Source organism: Myxine glutinosa, chromosome 8 (genome assembly GCF_964187855.1).
Source record: "Myxine glutinosa chromosome 8, kmMyxGlut1.1, whole genome shotgun sequence".
Classification (NCBI taxonomy): Eukaryota; Metazoa; Chordata; class Myxini; order Myxiniformes; family Myxinidae; genus Myxine; species Myxine glutinosa.
In genome coordinates this window covers 141,074,657-141,096,789 of record NC_136268.1, presented here as the reverse complement: position 1 = coordinate 141,096,789, position 22,133 = coordinate 141,074,657, and the positions used below count along the sequence as shown (strand labels likewise).

At 46.9% G+C, this 22,133-nt stretch overlaps 1 long non-coding RNA gene across 1 annotated transcript in view; it reads right to left on the bottom strand.

Annotated features, from left to right (window-relative positions):
* LOC137432136 (uncharacterized) overlaps window positions 1-21,215 on the bottom strand; it is a 74,325-nt gene extending 53,110 nt beyond the window's left edge. The window contains exon 1 of the long non-coding RNA XR_013624232.1: window positions 21,098-21,215. This is a non-coding gene — a long non-coding RNA (uncharacterized LOC137432136). The remainder of the gene's footprint in view (window positions 1-21,097) is intronic.
* Between the last annotated feature and the right edge of the window lie 918 nt (window positions 21,216-22,133).

Here is a 22,133-nt window from a genome sequence, read left to right as displayed (position 1 = left end):
ATTTTTCAGGGCGCCCGAGGCAGACCACGAGTTTTTCCTCCGGGCCTACTTGCGCTTTTTGCAAGAAACCTGGACACTTGATGTCCAGTTGTTACCTCATGAAAAGGGAAAACCCCGAGCGGAGTCCGACTATTACCACTCCGAATGCGATGGCAAGCGTAAGAAATCGCCCACAGAACAGTTACCAACCATTTATTTATGAGGGGTTGGTCTCACTCAAGGGAGACTTGACTAACCCAAGACCGGTTAGGGTTTTGAGGGACACAGGAACCCATCAATCCTTAATGCTTGAAGGCATTTTGCCATTGTCAAAGAGTACCGCAACTGGTGATAGTGTTCGGTTACAAGGGATCGGTGGCTGTGTTAGTGCCCCACTTCATGTCATCTATTTGGAATCCGTTTTGGTGTCAGGACCGGTCACCGTCGGTTTACAAGCCACGCTTCCTGTAGAGGGAGTATCGGTGATTATCGGGAATGATTTGGCCGGGGGGCAAATTTATGGTAACCCGAGGGTTGGTAAAGAGCACAGCAGGGAAAATAACACCACCCCCGCTTGGGATGGCGACAAAAGTTCCAAGTTATTTGTAGGGGAACTGAACTTCAACACAGAGGAAGAAGTTCTGACCTCTGTCTTCAACAGATATGGGCCGCTGGTGGAAGTGCGGGTGGTAAAAGACAGGGAAACGCAACGGTCAAGAGGGTTCGGCTTTGTCACGTTTGCAAGCACAAGAGACGCCAGAGAGGCAGAGAAGAATTGGAATGGTAAGGATTTGGAGGGTCGGACCATAACAGTAGGGAAGGCATTTCGTAGGCGTCGAGAGGTCTACAGAAGAGGACAACTTGGCAGTAGTTTTAGGGTTGGCAGCAGCCGATATTACTATGGAGGCTCCCAGAGTTACGGCACCTCCCGAAAGAATGAATGTCAGAGCACTGGCCGAGAAGGAGACCGCCAGTCAGGTAACAGCTGGGACAAGGGGTCCCACCGTAACTGTTAGGAGTCTGGCGAAGTTGAAGCACTATATACGGGGGAGCCGCCGAGCCGGGGCTCCTACACGGACTAACCGTGAACGCCACGTTCTTAAAGCGTCCAGGTAGTGAACTTTCCTGCACGGACTAACCGTGAACTCCACGTTCTTAAAGGCGTCCATGTAATGAACTTTCCTCCCCGGACTAACCGTGAACTCCACATTCCTTAAGGCGTCCATGTAGGGAATACTCCGCTGGGCCTCCCGAAAAAGTGCTATAGAGAGGTTTAAATTTGGGGGCTTTGGGCACCACCTCTTAACCGTCATTCAAGAGAAACTAGAAGTGGTTGACGCTTGGTCCAGAGGGAATTAATCTAGGGGATTGTGTGAAATTTTGTTGCTTTATTTTTAAGTGATGACTTTGCCCGGGGGGAACTGATGAGTTGGGGGGGGGGGGGGTGAGTGATCTGGTTTGTTTATCCAAGTTGGCCGGCAAAGCGAGTTTTCGCTGGGTTCAAACTTTCTTTCTTGAAGGGGAGGAGTGTTACGGATTTATGTGAATGTATGTGAATTACTATTCAGGTCTTTGCTTATCAATGTGTAGTCGATTAAAGGTTGTTGTGATTAAAGGGTCAGGAGCCCTTCTGGGAAAAAGGAGACCGGAAACGGAAGAAGAAAAGACACGAGGTCCCTTGAGAAGCAGCGTTCTTCTTCTTCCTCGCCGAGCTCGGTCGCGAGCGGTATCGATATTGAGCAACGTAACAGAATCGGCGTTTAAAAGCCCGTCTGGTGAGAGGAGTTACCGGGACGTGTAACTACCCTTTGACACGTCAAGTCACCGTGGGTTCGTGCACGGAACCAAGCGTCCGGCACAGTTCACCTCACCGTCTACAAGGACGCGTACGGGTCGCACCTTGGGCCTCGCGTGCAGGGCAAGCCACGCGTTGCTTTGCCCGCTTTGCTTTGCCCGCTTTGCTTGGCAAGGAGGTGTGCGCTGCAGCCGTTGTTCCCGGTACGGGACGTGCCCGGTGGAAGCACGTCAGGAAGGGTCCGTTCAACCGCCTACGTGCGGAGATCGAACTACAGGAGTACGAAGACATTGAGAGAGACATTGACCATGGAGGGAGTCGGGAGTGGGGCTCACGTGAGGAATGTATAAGATGGCCATCTTAGAGTTATTGTAGATGAGTTTACATCTTTGTAATATTGATTGCTGATGGTTGATGGTTGTTGATTGCTCGGGGAATATATCATTGATTATTCCGGATCCTTGGTGTGGGGTTTCTTATTGATTGGAATTCATATTGATTGCGTTACGAAAGCGCATAAATACTAGATCTTTCTGGCGGAGTTCCTCTCACGGTCCGGGGGTCACCGAGACCAGGTAGTCCCCGGGAGGACCACGTAACACATGGCAGGCCACTCCATATGCTCTACACCACGGTCAGCAAGAAAGTGTTGGATCATGCGAGCACGATGAGGCCGTGCATTGTCATCTTGGAAGACAAAGTTTCCTCGAAGGGCTGCACTAACAAATGGAAGCAATGTTTCTTCCAGAATGGCCCTGTGCTTGAACTGGTTCAGGTTTCCATTCAGAACAACCAGATCAGTTTTGCCCCCTGCATGAAAAGCAGCCCAAACGGTCACCCCACCACCTCCAGCTTGGACTCTTGGCAATATACAATCTTCGTTGTAGGCTTCATGCACTTGTCTGCGCACTCGGACGCGGCCATATTGACGATAGACCAGAAATCTAGACTTGTCACTGAAGATCACGTGATTCCAGTGTCCTGGCTGCCATTGATGGTGCTCTCTGGCCCACTGCAATCGGCGCTGGCGGTGTTGTCTGGTCAGACGTGGCTTTCTCAGGCGACGCCTGGCACGATAGCCTGCTTGAACCAGTCATTGGTTGACTAGCCTTCTGGATACAGGCACATTTGTCAGTTGCTGCCACTCAGCCCTAAGCCGATTAGCTGACTTGATACGGCCATTGTGGACTAACCGGTGCAGCTGGCGATCATCCCTCCTTGTGGTTCTGCGGGGACGTCCTGACCTCGGTATTGGAGTAGGGACACCCCTCTGAGCATTTCGTTTCAGGATCTTTGACACATGACCTTGAGTGATGCCATACTGCCAAGCAATAGCACGCTGTTTCATGCCAGAATTTCGTAAAGCCACCACTCCATGACAAACAGCATTGTCAAGTTGACGGACCATCTCCAGAGGAAGCGGCAATAACTTTTGTAGACGTGCAGCAGTTGTTTTCCACGAATGCAGAACACAACCCTTATATACCTGATTGTGAAGCCAATCGTCAAATGTACCTGTCCTTACATTTTGTCACGCCACCTGTGATATAATCCTGTTATTGACTTCTTGCTGCGAAAGACAATCAGTGACATGGTTCTTTTAACAAAGAAATCACCGAAGGGTAAAAGAAACTCACGAGATTGATATACTGAGTTCAGAAAGTAAACCCAAGTCAAGGAAAAAAATATATTCCATATTAAATGCCAAGTCTGTATATATATATATTGTTATGGATCTCTGAGACGGCACTTCCCTTAGCAAGGGGGGGGGGGGGTGGTTAATCCCTTGGCCTGTTAAGCTGGCCGTCTCTAGCCCTGGTACTTGTAATGCTCCTCCGCGGTGTGAAATTGGTCAGGGTTATTGGTCAAGGTGTTCTCCCGAATACCTTTACCAATCCCTCCGCAAAGCAAGGAGACAAGTACCGCTCGAACCACGGACAAGATGGTATTTGCCGAGCGGTTTAGCAATCCGCGATTCGAGCCGTTAGCAATTGACTCACCCGATTCCGAGCGTTGGCCATATCGTGCCACAGGTACTCAATCGAAAGAAAGGACAAAAGCGATCGGGGGAGAATGAAACCAAAAGGGGAAGAAATAACAGACATTTATTAATTATGTACACCAAAACCAAAGAATAAGAAACGAAAGTAATATACAGAACGAAGAAGAAGAAGATACACAGGGCAGCCTTAAACAGTCTTATATTATCAACGCCCAGGACAGACAAACAGACTTACATGAAAGGGGATGGCAGGCAGGAATGACTGGAAGAAGGAGAAGGGTCCATGCAGGTGACAGGGTAGGAAGGTCCGGGCCGGTGCACAGCGTCGAGGGTGGGCCCAGTCCACGCTCCAGGCTCGAGGCGAAAAACCCGGCGGCAGCTGCACGTATTCGTTCACGCGGTAGGGGCTTTTCGATACAGCTCGTCAGAGAGCTTCGTGCAGCTTCGTCTCACAGCCAGACCCCACCAAGCGTCGTCTCCAACCCAAGCCGACTCTCTGAACCTTCTCACTCGACTCTCAACCATACCTTCTCGCCCAACTCTCAACCATAACTTCTCACCTGACTCTCAACCGTACCTTCTCACCCGACTCGACTGTTCAAGCAGCCCCTTTCAGCCGCTTTTATCGTTCGTGTTCGAATCAAGCCGCCGGCTCTGATGACATGCCTACCGGGTGGCTCACCGCAGCGCTGATTGGCCGGCAAAGGGCTCGCTGACTCCACCTCTGCCGATGCGTCGACGTGCCACACCTTGTTCTGGTGGCTACGCCCCCTTCTTCCTCGGCTTGACCGCATGGCTAATGGCGGCTTGGGGCCAACAAGCGAATCAAGGCTCGCTGTCTCCACCTCTGCCGATGCGTCGACGTGCCACACCTTGTTCTGGTGGCTCCGCCCCCTTCTTCCTCGGCTTGACCGCATGGCTAATGGAGGTTTGGGGCCAACAACCGAATCAAGGCACGGAGCAGCGAATGCCGCCCGACTGTTACTTTGAAGCGCGGGTGCGGCGATTGGGGAAATTGAAAGGGGCCTATCTTATTTGACTAATGCAACGCAGATTCAACTATTGGGAACAGATCCTTAACTGAAACACATAATAATGAAATAACTACGGAGAGGTCCTATGGTTCGCTATGTGTTGTACATGGACTAACTCGGGTGCGATCATTAACAAGCCAGTTGATGGGGATATTTACAGGGGAAAATTTATAAGGGAAAACATTTCCTAATATATATATATATATATATATATATATATATATATATATATATATATATATTGTTACGGACGCGGTTTAGATGTTACTTTGGGCCGAGCGGATGGTCCACCGCGACCGTTACAGGATCCCCGATTGGCCCGACTCCCCCAACGTTGACCAGATCGCACCACAGATATTCAATTTGGAAACCTCTAAAGCAACCGAAAGAGAAGGAAGAGAGAAGAAGACAGAGTACGGAGGAATAACAGGATTTATTATACACACAAGCAAAAAGAAGGAGCGATCAAAGTTATTTACAACAATGGATGGAAGAAGCAGTCACACAGTGAATCGTTAGCTTATACTAGTCAATTTACTTAACCCCAGGACAACGATTAGGACAGACGACGTTCACACTTACACAGGGGATATTGCAGGCAGGTATGGCTTGAGGATGGATGGTTGTTTTTGGGAGGCAATGGAGGGTCCAGCGTGGATTGCTGCCTGGCGCGTCCTTTTCGTGGCCTGCGGCCCCTTAGCTGCAGCGCAGCTGGTCGCACGATGGCTCGCACACACCTGCTCGTTCAGGCGTCTTCCTTCTCACCAGCGACAGCAAGCAAGAGGACGGGGTCAGAGCAAGAGAGGCAAGAGCAAGAGGAAGAGAGTGGAGTGCGTCCCGCGGCGACTTATATTGGTTTCCTCACCGAACCTTCGCGCACTTTCTCGGGGTTTCCCGCTCCGCCCTCTCTTAGCCAAACCCCTTGTTCTGGGTTGGATGAGCGGGCCGACTTACTCCTCCCCCCTATGACGAGGTGGGCGACCCGTCTTCTCTAGCCACTCCCCTTGGTCGTAATGGCCGCAAATGGCGAAAACCGGTCAGCAGCTGCAGGTAAGGCGCCGTCACATTGCACAGTAGTTCAGTACTGCAATAAACGGTTGATGTCAAAGCTCAAGTGGGGGAATCCCTGGCACTTGAGCTGCCATGGATCATCGGAGGGGCCTACGCTTTATTTCGTTTGATGCAATGCAGTGTCAATCTAGTGGGAAACACATATTTAGCCTACATAGAATAAGGAAATAAACTATTTAAAAAGATATATCGTGGCCTGTGTGTAAGTTTCATGGAATTAACTAGGAGGACGGCTGCGACCATTATTTACATTACGAGGGTGTTACACACAACAAAACCATACTTTTCACATTCGTTACACTTCCTCCAAAATTGTTACACTTCTCAAAACCGTTACACTTCTCAAATTCGTTACACTGCACCCTCCTTTCTTCAGGCCCGTGCTCGGGCCTACAAAACTTTAACTTAGTGTGACACGTAGGTGTAATTCCCTCTACAATTAACCTGACCCTGAGTGTGACAATCTTAAAACACAAATAAGTATGTCCCCCTATTGCATTGCACCCTGTCTAACAGACTCAAGCCCACAGCTAACCGAATTACGGAATTGTTCTCAAACTATACATTTACGGTGGGGAGCATTATTTACAGTGACGTTATTTCTTATTTACAACGCAACCCAGGACCTGTGTTTTTTTTTTTGTTTTTTTAGGGAACAAGAAAAAGAAATTCCTGTTGGGAGGGAGGAGACAACACGCATTGCATCGATGCACCAGTACCAATACCACCAAAGCACCCAAAAGCACCACCTAGCACCACAAGCACCACTCGATGCACAGTCACCACTGTTCATAATAAACACAACAAAACAACTGGTGGTGGTCTTCTCTTTCTCTGCTGGGCCGATGTTCTTCCCGACGTCTTCTGGCTTCATGCGGCCTACTTGGAAATAATAAAAAGCACAACTTGTGTTCATTTTTATTTAGGGCCGCAGCGGCCAACTAAGGGTGGTCCACCTGTTTGGCATAGGTGCCGCCTTACCGAGGTCCGCAAGCAAGATTCCCTGGCCACTATGGCCGGTCTCCAACAGAGGTGCCCTGCCCCAGAACCTGGGGTCCATCAAGTGGTACTTGGCCGCAGAACAGCGGTCCATAAAGTGGTACATCAACGCAATGCATGCTGGTTCTGAGAATCTCGTGCGCACAATGGCCATCTCACGCACGCTCCCCTCGGCACCCAATGGCGCACAGGTCCTCAAGTGGGAGACAAAAGGGGGGAAGCCAAATGAGCGAGGGGTAAGGTCACAAGGGTACACGTCAATAAAGGCAATGCAGGGTGAAGTGCGTACGGAGAGCGAAGTGAGAAAAACTCGTCCCTACCGTACGTCACCCCCCCCTGTCACCTACACTACCCTTGCCCTTACCCCATATTTACAACAATTTACACCTTTACAAATCCGTCGCTACTGTCACGTCTTCCCCTTATTTCCCCTACCAAATTCCTCTCCACAATCCCACTATCCCAAAATTTGCCATCACCCAATTCGTCATCAATCCTCATAAGGAGGAAGAGATGGAACATCAAGCACAATGTCACACCCACGTCATGATGCGTCTCACAATCCAAAACATTTGCATTAATGAAAAATAATAAAACATGGCATGGTGTGGAGTTACCTCATCTCAGGTGAGTGGATGCAGATGGTGCGAGGAGATCCTTCTTCCTAACTATCCTCTAAATGACTTTAACACACTTTACACTACCCGGGGTCTTTCCCTGCCAATCCATTGGCCACTTACACTATGGGTTCTAAAAACCAATTCCCATTGACCAAACTGTGGTGCTTCTCAATTTGCGGTCTCACTCCCCCGATTCATCTCCCGGTGCCCTCGCACAATTTCTGGGCTGTGACGTGTAGCTCTCCCAGCAGGTCTACCCACCTGCACACCTCCACCACTGTAGTTGCCACCCGAGCTTACCTAGCTCCTCACCCTAACCTAACTAACTGGGGAAGACCCCTCCTGGCTCTGTCACACCACTCGGTGCCCTCTGGCACTGGGCTACCCGGGTCCGTCCTCCGGATCCTCGGGCCCCATCCACAACAACTACTACCGGCTCCCAGAGCCCACCTGCGGCCTCACCTGGCCGACATCCTCACAGTGGTGGAGTGCCCAAACCAACTACACACACTAACAGGCTACACGCCCAGCCCTTTCCACAACACTAATGCACCCATCCAAACATCATTCTTCCACTCGCACCACAGATGCCAATATCCAACCACAATTTACCTATACCCTCTACCTAACACTTACACTACCCGCCCCGGGTATTCGTGATGGGGGTCCATCCTTCCCCCATTCACACCTTCGCACCATCCACTCCACGCCATAGTTTCCACCATACTCACTCCACGACCATCCATCCCAATACGCCATATATCCCATACCATTTATTCCACACAACCATTCTCCATACCTGTTGTTGCACACCTGTGCACTCACACCTGGTGCCACCTGCACCCTCCTCCTCTTCCTGGACCAGTTGGTCAACAAAACTCATCTCACTATCACTCTGTCATACACTGCTCCATCCACCTGTCCAGTTGCACACCTGTGCAATCACACCTGTTCAATCACACCTGTTCCTTACAATACACTTCTCACTACACCTCCAACACTCACACGGCATCATCTGATCTACCTGTTACCCTGCTAACTTAGTGCTCCCCGTCTTCCCTTTAAACTAAGCACATACCACGTCATTATAATCCACCTAATCTGCCTGCGTCCCCACTACAGGTATCAGTCACTAACTAACCTTAACGTTACCTAATGTCATCTTCTAGGGCCCTACACACAATATCCTAACCCTCCCGGGCTAGTTTTCACTGCCATCAACCCCATAATCTAGTGCTCCTTTGCCCCCCTCCGTGAGGGATGACAGAGTTGCCATCCCACCACATCGGGGAGGTCCTATCAATTTGGCACAAATTTCAGCCAATCAAAAATTTTGCCAATCATCTGCCAGTCACCGTACCAATCATCAAATTTTGCTTTTTTCTAATTTCGGGGCCAAAACACTATCCTCATCACCCGTCTACTTATTAGATCCTCTCGGTGCGCCAATTCCCTTCTAAAGCTCGGCTTCGTACAGCCGAGCAATGAACGCGGGTTCTTTGGTGCCGGCGGCTGGATGCGTCCGGCACTCGGTGCAGGAACGGGGGCTTACCCGTGCCGAGATCCCACGCACCACCTCGGCGCGGAGCCATCCAATTGCCCGATCTCGACCTGCCGGAACGTCTCAATAAAAAGTGGTCGCCATGACGACCCTTCCTAGCGGGCTGCCCGCTCCGCCTAGTGGAGCCCGGACGTGGCCGTTCCAAGCGAGGCCCAGCGTGGATCGCGTACGGCGGTCCTTTCGAACCCGCCGTGGCTCGGATCCCCGCTGGTTCTCGCGGCACGCGAAGCCCGGCACGCACCGAGGGCCCGATTCGGCTATAAGTCGCTCTAACCGCTAACCCAGTTACCGTCGATGCCTCACCTGCATGCTTACATGCATACGCTACCCCTTTCTTGCTCATACCTCCAGCTGTTCCCATGCTCCTCGTACCTTCCCTTACACACCTCGGTACACTCATTCCACTCACAGACTTGGTCACACACCTGACCACCGAACACTTTGGCACACATTCGTTGTTCGCACACCTCACCAACACACCTCTTCGCGCCCCTTCCTCGGTCACCTCCTCTGTGACAAACACAGGTGTGCTTTCACTCACACACCCAACCACGTGCCTCACGACCAACTCAAGTGTGCATTCCCACACACGCTCTACCATTCCAGGTGTGCATCCTTCCATTCCAGGTGTACATCCTCGCTCCCCTGTCACAACCAACTCACGCTCCGTGTCACTCTCACTACTCTCACCTCCACTCTCGGTCGCGCACTCACCCTTACTCTCGACAGCGCACTCTTTCCCCATGCACCTGTCCATTACACACCTTTCTCGCACACACTCTTGCGCACACTCTCCCGTTACATCCTCTGTAACACTCACCACAGGCGTGCATTCTCCCTTACTCTTGACAGCATGCGCTTTCCCCATGCACCCGTCCGTTACACACCTTTCTCGCGCATCCTCTTGTGCACACTTTTTCGTTACTTCCTCCGTAACACTCACCACACCGCGCTTCCATGTGCTCCCTCGCACACGCGCTACTACCGACTCACTCTCAACAGCACACTCACTGGTCGGTGCGCCTTTTTCCTCACACACCCCATGGTCGGACATTCTCGCACACCTCGTTTTTCACACACCAGACCTGTCGCACACTTCACCAACGGCCTCTCACGAACACCCGGATCCAAACCAATCCCCAAGCCGACTGAAGCTTTCCTCACATCATATACATTGCCACTCACCTCCGTACCTCGTAGTCGCACCTCTTTTGCTACCTGCAAACTCTTTATTTGGTTAGTGAGGAGCACATCATGAGTTGAGCACCGACCTTGTACCAATTCCATTACCTCCTCCCGTATTTCTCTCTTAGTTTCTGTCCGTCTCTTCTTAATTTCACTCACCTCTTCTTCCACTTCCTCTAATTTTTGCTTCACCTCTTTTATTTCCCGGTGCGTCTCCTCAAGTTCGTCCTATAAGGCTACCGCAACCGTCTCTATGTGCATCCTCACCTGCCGGTCCTTCGTCTCCATTACTTCTGTCACCTCATCCAACCTCATTGTCAGTTCCTCACGTACCATCTGACATTGCCTCTGTGTCGCTATTAAGTCATTTTTAATTTCTTTTTGTGTCGCCTTTAACCCTCCTAGTACTGCAGTGTTCCTTTGAACCTGCTACACTAACTCCGTCTGTCCCTCCGTCAGCTGTTCCACCTCCTCCGTCAGATCTTCTATTCCCCCTTGTAACCTAGCCATTCCATTTCTCACCTCTTTCTCGATACGCTTCTCACCTCGCTTTACCTCCTCGCGTAGCCCCGAAACCTCCTCACTTACACCTCGTCATATCCCCTCTTTCATCTCCTCCATCTCTTTTGTAGATGCCACCCTCATCTGTCCCAATTCATCCCTCTGAGCATCCAGTTTACTTTCTAACCCGATTTGCACCTCCTCTATCTGGTTCCCCATTCGTTTGATTTCCCTGGCAGATTGTTCCCCTATTTCCCGCAATTTGTCCTCCATCCTATTTTCTAACCCCATTAACCCATTTTTCACCTCTTTTATCCCGTTGTCTAACCCCTCAAAATTATTGTCTAACTTCCCAAATTTCTTGTCTAACCCCTCAAAATTATTGTCTAACTTCCCAAATTTCTTGTCTAACCCCTCAAAATTATTGTCTAACTTCCCAAATTTCTTGTCTAACCCCTCACCGGTACCCCTCGCTTCGTCCCTCATTGCCCCCATTTGCTCACTCTGAGCCCTTATTTGCTCACTCTGAGCATCCATAAGGGCCTTCATTTGGATCATAAATAGGCCCCAATCCATCGGCGGCGCTGCTACGGTCACGGGCGTGGCTAAATTTGGCGCCACAATAACCATGTGCGCGAGGCCGCCATTTTGTGCACCTGAAGCCTCGTGCGCGAGGACGCCATTTTGTGCGTCTGATACCCCCTCAACCGCCTCCTCATTGCTCTCCTCCATTTCTCCCCTCTGATCCTGGGTTACCCCTAACCCGTCTATCTCCCCCACCGACATCCAATCGCCTTGATTGTCCATGGCGCGATCTCAAAATTCGGGTTTTATAAAACAAAATTTCGGTACTTTATAATTTTGACCAAATTTTTTCCTAGATGTTTTTTTTTTTTTTAAATTTGGTTCGGGCCTCGAATCTCACTCCTCGACACCAATTGTTACAGACGCAGTTTAGATGTTACTTTGGGTCGAGCGGGTGGTCCACCGCGACCGTTACAGGATCCCCGATTGGCCCGGCTCCCCCAACGTTGACCAGATCGCACCACAGATATTCAATTTGGAAACCTCTAAAGCGACCGAAAGAGAAGGAAGAGAGAAGAAGACAGAGTACGGAGGAATAACAGGATTTATTATACACACAAGCAAAAAGAAGGAGCGATCAAAGTTATTTACAACAATGGATGGAAGAAGCAGTCACACAGTGAATCGTTAGCTTATACTAGTCAATTTACTTAACCCCATGACAACGATTAGGACAGACGACGTTCGCACTTACACGGGGGATATTGCAGGCAGGTATGGCTTGAGGATGGATGGTTGTTTTTGGGAGGCAATGGAGGGTCCAGCGTGGATTGCTGCCTGGCGCGTCCTTTTCGTGGCCTGCGGCCCCTTAGCTGCCCCCTTAGCTGCAGCGCAGCTGGTCGCACGATGGCTCGCACACACCTGCTCGTTCAGGCGTCTTCCTTCTCCCCAGTGACAGCAAGCAAGAGGATGGGGTCAGAGCAAGAGAGGCAAGAGCAAGAGGAAGAGAGTGGAGTGCGTCCCGCGGCGACTTATATTGGTTTCCTCACCGAACCTTCGCGCACTTTCTCGGGGGTTCCCGCTCCGCCCTCTCTTAGCCAAACCCCTTGTTCTGGGTTGGATGAGCGGGGCCGACTTACTCCTCCCCCCTATGACGAGGGGGGCGACCCGTCTTCTCTAGCCACTCCCCTTGGTCGTAATGGCCGCAAATGGCGAAAACCGGTCAGCAGCTGCAGGTAAGGCGCCGTCACATTGCACAGCAGTTCAGTACTGCAATAAACGGTTGATGTCAAAGCTCAAGTGGGGGAATCCCTGGCACTTGAGCTGCCATGGATCATCGGAGGGGCCTACGCTTTATTTCGTTTGATGCAATGCAGAGTCAATCTAGTGGGAAACACATATTTAGCCTACATAGAATAAGGAAATAAACTATTTAAAAAGATATATCGTGGCCTGTGTGTAAGTTTCATGGAATTAACTAGGAGGACGGCTGCGACCATTATTTACATTACGAGGGTGTTACACACAACAAAACCATACTTTTCACATTCGTTACACTTCCTCCAAAATTGTTACACTTCTCAAAACCGTTACACTTCTCAAATTCGTTACAATATATATATATATTGTTACAGACGCGGTTTTAGATGTTATATTGACCGAGCGGTGGTGTATTACCGCGTCCGAACAGTTACTCCCCGATTAGCCTGATTCCACCCGACGTTGACCAGATCGCCCCACAGATATTCAATCGGGAAACCTCTAAAGCGACCGAAAGAGAAGGAAAAGAGAAAAAGACAGAGTACGGAGGAAGAACAGATTTATTATACACACACAAGCAAAAAGGAAGAGCGACCAAAATTATTTACAAGCAATGGATGGACAAAAACAGTCACACAGTGCATCGTTAGCTTATTCTACTCAATTTACTTAATCCCAAGACAACGAGTAGGACAGGACGTTCACACTTACACAGGGGATATTGCAGGCAGGTAGGGCTTGAGGTGGATTGCTTGAGAGGGAGGCAAGGTCGGAGGCAGCAGCTCTCAATTCCTCGCGGTTTTTGGCGGGAAAACCCTCCGTCGCGTATCCGCTGCTGTAGACGTCACGCGCTGGTTCGGCACACCTGCTCCTCTTCTTGTGGTGGAGCCGTCTCCCTCCTTTCAGCGCGTCTCTCCAAAGCTGGTTTCCTTGCCGAGTACCTCTCCTCTTTGGCTTGGAGCGTTTCGCATCTCACCGCTCCTCTTGGTGCCGCCTCTTTGCTCATCTCCCAGGTCATCTCATAAAGCAGTCCCTTACAGTCGCTTTTATAACTCGCGGCGGAATCAAGCCGCCGGCTGCGAGGGCACGCCTACCGGTTCGCTCACTGTGGTGCTGATTGGCCATGCGACCCTCTGGCTCACTCCTCCCCTCGATGACGAGGTGGAGACACGCCTTTCTTCTCCGAGATTAGCACATGGGCAATGGCGGCTTGCGGGATTGAACACAACTCCCACCCTTTTGAAAGGAACTTTGGAGAGCGGAGATGTTTGGGGAAATTGGAAGAGCCTACGCTTATTTTGTTTGATACAATGCAAAGTCAATCTAGTGGGAAACACATATTTAGCCTACATGGAATAAGGAAATACACTATTTAAAAGATATACCGTGACCTGCGTGTAAGTTTCATGGAATTAACTAGGAGGACGGCTGCGACCATTATTTACATTACGAGGATGTTACACATAACAAAACCATACTTTTGTAACGTTCACATTGTAACGTTTTCACATTCGTTACACTTCCTCCAAAATTGTTACTGCACCATTGTTATTGTTACACTTCTCAAAAAACCGTTACACTTCTCAAAATCGTTACAATATATATATATATATATATATATATATATATATATATATATATATATTATATATATATATATATATATATATATATATATATACATCTACAGACTTGGCATTTAATATGGAATATTCTTCTTGACTTGGGTTTAATTTCTGAACTCAGTATATCAATCTGGTGAGTTTATTTTACCCTTCGGTGATGTCTTTGTTGAAAGAACCATGTCACTGAATGTCTTTCGCAGCAAGAAGTCAATAACAGGATTATATCACAGGTGGCGTGACAAAATGTAAGGACAGGTACATTTGACGATTGGCTTCACAATCGGGTATACAAGGGTTGTTGCGTTCTGTATTAGTGGAAAACAACTGCTGCACGTCTACAAATGTTATTGCCGCTTCCTCTGGAGATGGTCCGTCAACTTGACAATGCTGTTTGTCATGGAGTGGTGGCTTTACGAAATTCTGGCATGAAACAGCGTGCTATTGCTCGGCAGTATGGCATCACTCAAGGTCAGGTGTCAAAGATCCTGAAACGAAATGCTCAGAGGGGTGTCCCTACTCCAATACCGAGGCCAGGACGTCCACGCAGAACCACAAGGAGAGATGATCGCCAGCTGCACCGGTTAGTCTGCAATGGCCGTACCAAGTCAGCTAATCGGCGTAGGGCTGAGTGGCATCAACTGACAAATGTGCCTGTATCCAGAAGGCTAGTAAACCAACGACTGGTTCAAGCAGGCTATCGTGCCAGGCGTCAACCGAGAAAGCCATGCCTGACCAGACAACACAGCCAGCGCCGATTGCAGTGGGCCAGAGAGCACCGTCAATGGCAGCCAGGACACTGGAATCACGTGACCTTCAGTGACGAGTCTAGATTTCTGGTCTATCGTCGAGATGGCCACATCCGAGTGCGCAGACAAGTGCATCAAGCCCACAACGAAGAGTGTATAGTGCCAAGAGTCCAAGCTGGAGGTGGTGGGGTGACCGTTTGGGCTGCTTTTCATGCAGGGGGCAAAACTGACCTGGTTGTTCTGAATGGAAACCTGAACCAGTTCAAGTACAGGGTCATTCTGCAAGAAACATTGCTTCCATTTGCTCGTGCAGTCTTTCGAGGAAACTTTGTCTTCCAAGATGACAATGCACGGCCTCATCGTGCTCGCATGATCCAACACTTTCTTGCTGAACGTGGTGTAGAGCATATGGAGTGGCCTGCCATGTCCCCGGATATGAATCCGATAGAGAACTTGTGGCCAGAATTAACGCATCATTTCAACAACTTGGACCAGCAGCCGACCTCTGTGCGTGAATTGCAGCAGACTATTGTCACTGCATGGCAAGCGATTCCTGTCCAAACCTTGGCAAATCTCGTGAACAGCATGCCTCAACGTGTACGTGCTCTCCTGAATGCTCGTGGGGGTTACACAAAGTACTGAACTGTAATTTTACTGTCCGTAATCCCAGTCATAATTTAGCTTTTGTTTTTGTTGAAATTTTTTTTGGCTAATGTGCAAACTAAAGAGATACTTCTGGAAAACGTACAGAAGTTTAACACAGTACTGTCCGTGAATTGAGTTCGATATCAGTTTACATCACTTTCGAGGATCAATTTATTTGCTTCGAAATGTCAAATGTGGTTTTTGTTTCTTTTAAACGTCACATTAACAAAATCTAGAATAATTTCAACATAATTCCAATGAACTTTTGGTTCTAAGTCATCTTGAAAAGTAAGTTCACCCCCACAAAAAAAATATTCCATAGTAAATGCCAAGTCTGTATATATAATATATATATATATATATATATATATATATATATATATATATATATATATGTGTGTGTGTGTGTGTGTGTATGTATATATATATATATATATATATATATATATATATACACTCTATACTATATATATATATACAGTCATCCCTCGCTATATCGCGGTTCACTTTTCGCGGCTTCGGTACATCGCGGGTTTTTCTCGCTAGTATATGTAAAATTATATCGCGGATTTTTCACTATATCGCGGGATTTTGCGGTATAAATGTATTTTTATATACTATTATTTTAAATATTTTTGTGGTAAAATAAGCATTTTCTAGCCTAAAAAATTAAAAAACGTAAAAAAATAAGAAAAATACAGTGATTAAAACATATTACAAGAAATAAAATACTGTACATAGTGTACAGTAGAAGAGTAGACAAAGAGACAAAGAGTCGTGCATATGGAAAACGCAGATGCGGCAGCTTCCACTTGCGCTAGTTACCCACGTAATGGGTAACTGTAATGCTCTTTCTGGCTGTGCAGTGCATTCATCATCGTCATCACCTTCATCGTCATCAGTACTGCACAGCTAATTCATCATCATCTTCATCACGCAAGTTGTAGTATTGAAGAGCCGGGGCTCTTGCTTGATACGGACGAAATGACGGGCAAGACACAAACTCGTCCGAGAAGATATTTATTCTCAAAACCAACTCGGGAACACTGAAAAGCCCGTTTATCGGGCTGCATTATAAAGCACAACCAGAAACCGAAAGCCACGCCTCTCAAGCGTGGCGTGCTTCGGTGGTCACGTGATCAACAGGTGTAGCTGATTATACCCGCACGCGCGCACGCTTTGGCGGTCACGTGACCAGCCACTCTGGCGCCGGGGATCCCCGCCGGTGACGTCACCGGCTGGAGCAAGGAGATTCTAATGCTGGTCTTGCTTGGGGAACCCATGGGTCGCTACAGTATCTTCAATGGTGAGTACCCATTATAATTTTATATGTTGTTAAAATTACGTATGTTTAAGAGTGTAAAAAGAGTTTAAGAGTATAGGAAGTGTTTATAAGAGTATGGGAAAGGTTAATAAGAGTGTGGGAAAGGTTAGTAAGAGTGTGGGGAGGGTCATAAAGCTTTAAAATATATATAAATAATAAAATTAAAATATGGTCGCTACTTCGCGGATTTTCGTCTATCGCGGGGGGTTCTGGAACGTAACCCCCGCGATAAATGAGGGATCACTGTATATATATATATATATATATATATATATATATATATATATATATATATATATATATATATATATATATATATATATATATATATATATATATATATACATATATATATATATACATATATATATATATACATATACATATATATATATATATACATATACATATATATATATATACATATATATATATATATATACATATATATATATATATATATATATATATATATATATATATATATATTTATATATATATATATATATTCAGCAAGTGTGGAAAACCAATAAATCGCTCTTCCGACGCAATGACTTAGCAATGGCAAGACAAAATATATATATATTGTTACGTGCTCCTCCCCGACCTCCTGGTGACAGTGTACCTCCGAACCCCGAGAGGAGCCATGGCAGAAAAATGTGTTATTGGTTCTAAGTGTTCCGTGTCTAAGTCTAAGCGTTCCGTGTTTAAATCAATATTGAAACCACACCAATGGTTATCAACAAACAAATAATGTATTAAAAATCACACAGGAATAACGATACAACAATGACAGCAATCAACAATACAATCAACACATCTTATGATGGTACCATCAGCTTGGGTAAGATAACTCACTGTGCTCCAAGTGAGTGAAAAAGAAGTCTTCCCAATGTCTCTATAACTCAAAGGTGATCCCCTCCAGTGAGTGTCAGAGCGAGATCAAATCGAAACCCGAACCCCGTTCAGATGACAGGCCCGGTCACACTGCCAAAACAGCTCACATGCGCAGGTGGCCGAAGCGGCATAAAGAGTCACGTGGTCCAAAACCGTGTCAGGCAAACTCACGGAAGAATGAGAAATCCAAAGGCGCCCTCCAGATATGAACGTTCACTGTTCATTCGGCGAACCGCACGTTAATCTTCAAACTCCGCGTTGCGCACACACATCCCTGACAGACGACAGGATGGTGACAGAACTGACGCGTAGCAAAGACCTTTTGTGATGAACAAAGCGCGAGGGTCAAAATGGCCGACGGCTCGTACTTGAGTCGAAACGACCCGGCGATGATTCCTCAGAATCCCAACGCCAAACCTGACCATGCAGGTTTCTCAATCCCAGCGATAACACCTAGAGCAGGAATTCCTCTCAAGGAAATCAAAGTTCACTCGTGACTTTCGTTTGACAATGCTCGCTACGGAGCTTGAAGCGACTTGCTTCTTGTCCGATTTCACTCACCCCGCCTCCTTTTCTCCCTCTCCTCTTCTTCCTCGTCTTCCGGTTCCCGATCCGGTTTCCTGTTTCATTTAACATTAACATTTTTACCTTGTGACAATAATAATGCCTTCTCCCTCAAGCAATAATAATACTACATAGAACCAGAATTGTTTCAATGGGATGAAAACCACAACAACGGAAGTGACGAATCCGTAACACTTCCCCCCCTCAAGAAAGAAAGTTTGAACATAGTGAAACTTTCTTTGGAGGCAAAATTCTTCAAACAAACAAAGGTAGACTCACACCACAAATCATCAATTCCCGTGAGCAACAATAATCAATATCTCCCAAAAATAAAGCAACAAAACTTCAAACAACTTACAGAGATTTCCAAAGTTAAATCACTCTGGACAAAGCATCAGCAACGACATTGTCCCTGCCCTTTACATGCTCAATTTCCAAGTTGACCCCTGCAAAGCCAAACTCCATCTCATCAACCTCTTATTTTTATTTTTAGTTTCTTTTGAATGAAGGTTAAGGGGTTGTGATAAAAAATCCAAAGGCAAACAAATCTATAGCACTTTTTCCGGGAGGCCGAGCTGAGAGCCACCAGGTTCCATGGTTGTTCGGTGGTGAGGCATGGAAGTATTCACTACATGGAACGTGGAGTTCATGGTTAATCCGTGTCGGAAAGTTTACTACATGGACGCCTTTAGGAACGTGGACTTCACGGTTAATCCGTGTGGGAAAGTTCACTACATGGACGCCTTTAGGAACGTGGCGTTCACGGTTAACCCATGTAGGAATCTTGGCTCGGCTGCTCCGCAGCATTCAGTGCTTCAACTCTTCCTAACTTTCATAATAATCACGGTTGGACAGCTTGTCACTGTAGTCACGTGAATAGCGGTCTCCTTCTCGGCCACTACCCTGATAATCATACCTTCGGGAGCTGCCGTAACTCTGGGGACATTTAGTTTGGTTTGCTATTTGTTGTTGAAGTGTGCAGCGTCACCATGACTAGATCAAAAGAGCTCTCTGAGGCCTTCAGAAAGAAGGTTATAGATGCCTACGAGTCTGGGAAGGGATTTAAAAAGATCTCCAAACAATTTGAAATCAATCATTTGACTGTCCGGAAGATCATCTACAAGTGGAGAAGATTCCAAACAACTGCCAACTTGTTCAGGCCAGGCCGCCCCAGCAACTACAGCCCGAGAGCAGACCGTAAGATGCTGAAAGAAGTCTCCAAGAACCCCAGAATATCATCACGGGACCTACAGGTAGCTCTTGCCACTGTTGATGTCAAAGTGCACGAGTCTACCATTAGAAAGAGGCTGCACAAATTTGATCTACATGGGGGGTGTGCCAGGAGGAAACCTGTGCTGTCCAGAAAGAACATCAGGGCAAGGCTAAAGTTTGCCAATGAACACCTCGGCAAAGACCAGCACTTCTGGAACAATGTGCTCTGAACAGATGAGACAAAGGTAGAGCTATTTGGCCACAGTACCTCCAGAGGACATGTTTGGCGAAAACCAAAGACAGCATTTGACCACAAGAACCTGATACCAACTGTAAAGCATGGTGGTGGAAATATTATGGTTTGGGGCAGCTTTGCTGCATCAGGGCCTGGGCAGCTCACCATCATAGAATCCACCATGAATTCTTCATTGTACCAGAGGGTGCTTGAGGACAATGTGAGGCCATCTGTCGGAAAGTTGAAGCTCAACCGAAGGTGGACCTTGCAACATGACAATGACCTTTAAAATACCAGTAAATCCACCAAGGAATGGCTGAAAATAAAGAAATTGATGGTTCTGGAATGGCCAAGTCAAAGCCCGGATCTAAATCCCATCGAGATGTTGTGGGGGGATTTGAAACGAGCTGTGCATGCAAGAAACCCCTCAAACATCGCACAGCTGAACGAATTCCGAATGGAGGAATGGGCAAAATTTTCTCCCAGTCGATATCAGAGACTGGTAGACAGTTTTTAGAAACGCCTACTTGAGGTTGTTTCTGCCAAAGGGGGCAATACTACCTATTAGAGCCACGGGTGTACTTACTTTTTCCACATACGAAATTTGCATTTATGTTTATTTAAATTATACAATGGACTACAAAATGTAAATGTTTCATGATATTTGTTATATTATATCACCTTTATCTTTCAATATTGTTGAAATGAAGATCAAATAGCTGTATGTTGAAATAGCTGTATGCTATATATATATATACATATAGCTTTTTGATGCCAAGTGTCTGGAAGGAAAATTTGTATTAGTGTCAAACCCAGTGACCAATTGCCAATTAATAGTAGGATATGTAGTATTTGGAAAGTTGTTTGTCAGGTGAATGGAAGGAGAAAGTGAGGAATGACACAAATAAATCAAAGCACTTAATTTTGACATAACGTCAATATGGAGCTTCGAAGTGAAACATCTCTAGTTTTGAAGAAAAGCAATTACCAAATGATGAGCAGATTGAAGGAGAAATAGCAATATGTGATGATTCCATTCACCTTTCATGAAATGCTTAGATTATGCCTCAATCAATCTTACGTGTACATTTCACATGAATATATTTTAATACTCCACGAACTACACCTTTGTACCAACTACCATGTGGCTCAACAGAACTGCCCATGATCACAAATGCTCTGGAGATAATACACAGCATTCAACATCTAAAATACATTCCTTTGTGATCGTACGCTTCTGTAATACTAGCACCAGTCCTTTTCCATGTGAAATTAAGTAAAATGTCCTCATTATAGTAATAAAGCATGCACACTCACCCATTAACTGAACTGTAAAGGAACTTGACCATCTGAAGAACGATCTGGAATACCCCGGGACGTAGAGAGACAGCACAGGCCCCGGGGCAAACAACCTCACAGCTCTCCTCCACCTCTCCCTCTCCGCAACATTTATCTCTCTTTTGTAACTTTTTAAAAATAACTTTCTTGAATGAAGATCCTAAGTTAGAACAACAACAAGCTCATAAACAGAGCAAAATTACTTGTTTTTTACTCAAAATTACAAAAGAACTCGTAAGCAAAGCAAAAGTATTCCATCCACGTGACTGTCCGTGCGTGAGCGGCCGCTTTCGGTGCTGCTTTTGCTTTTCCAGCCTGGGTTTGAATCCTGACCCAGCTAGCAACTGTCATCGCAGTGTTTTCCAGACTGGGTGATTCGTTGTCAATGAGTGTACCGTCCCTCCGATGGACATTTTAAACTGGGTGTCCCATCACCGATATCACTCGGTGGACATTAAAGAACCTACAGTGTCCTTCACGAAGAGTAGGCAAGCTATTTTTTTATTACCTGGGCAAATTACAAATTCCTGCCACAACGTCAGTCGGACATCATGCCTGACCAGCCGGTTCGTGAAAGACTTAAGGCAAACTTCTCCTCCTCCAACCCACCTCCCCCATCTTGTTTGTTGGAACATCATTTTAGTCTTGGCTTTGTAAAACTTGTGTGGATGGGATTTTGTTTACATCTATATACTATTGCGGAACAAACAAAATCAGATTGTTATCACTTCCATGGGACAGCATTGTCTCGCTCTACTCGGCTCTGCTGGCACTAAATGTTTGAAGGACAGTTTCCATATGAGATTTTCTACCTGTCCAAAGCAGACCGTCACAGGTTTTGGACATAATCGTACCGTAGTGCTGCGTTGCCCTGCGGCTCCAACGACATAAGAGCAAAGCAGAGAACTTTGTAGCTTTGCTTCCAAAAAAAAACAAATACACAAAGTGTTGTGAATGAAATTGTAATTTGGATTTTATGTTTTGAAGTCAAACGAGCACTCGCGCCCAGATATTT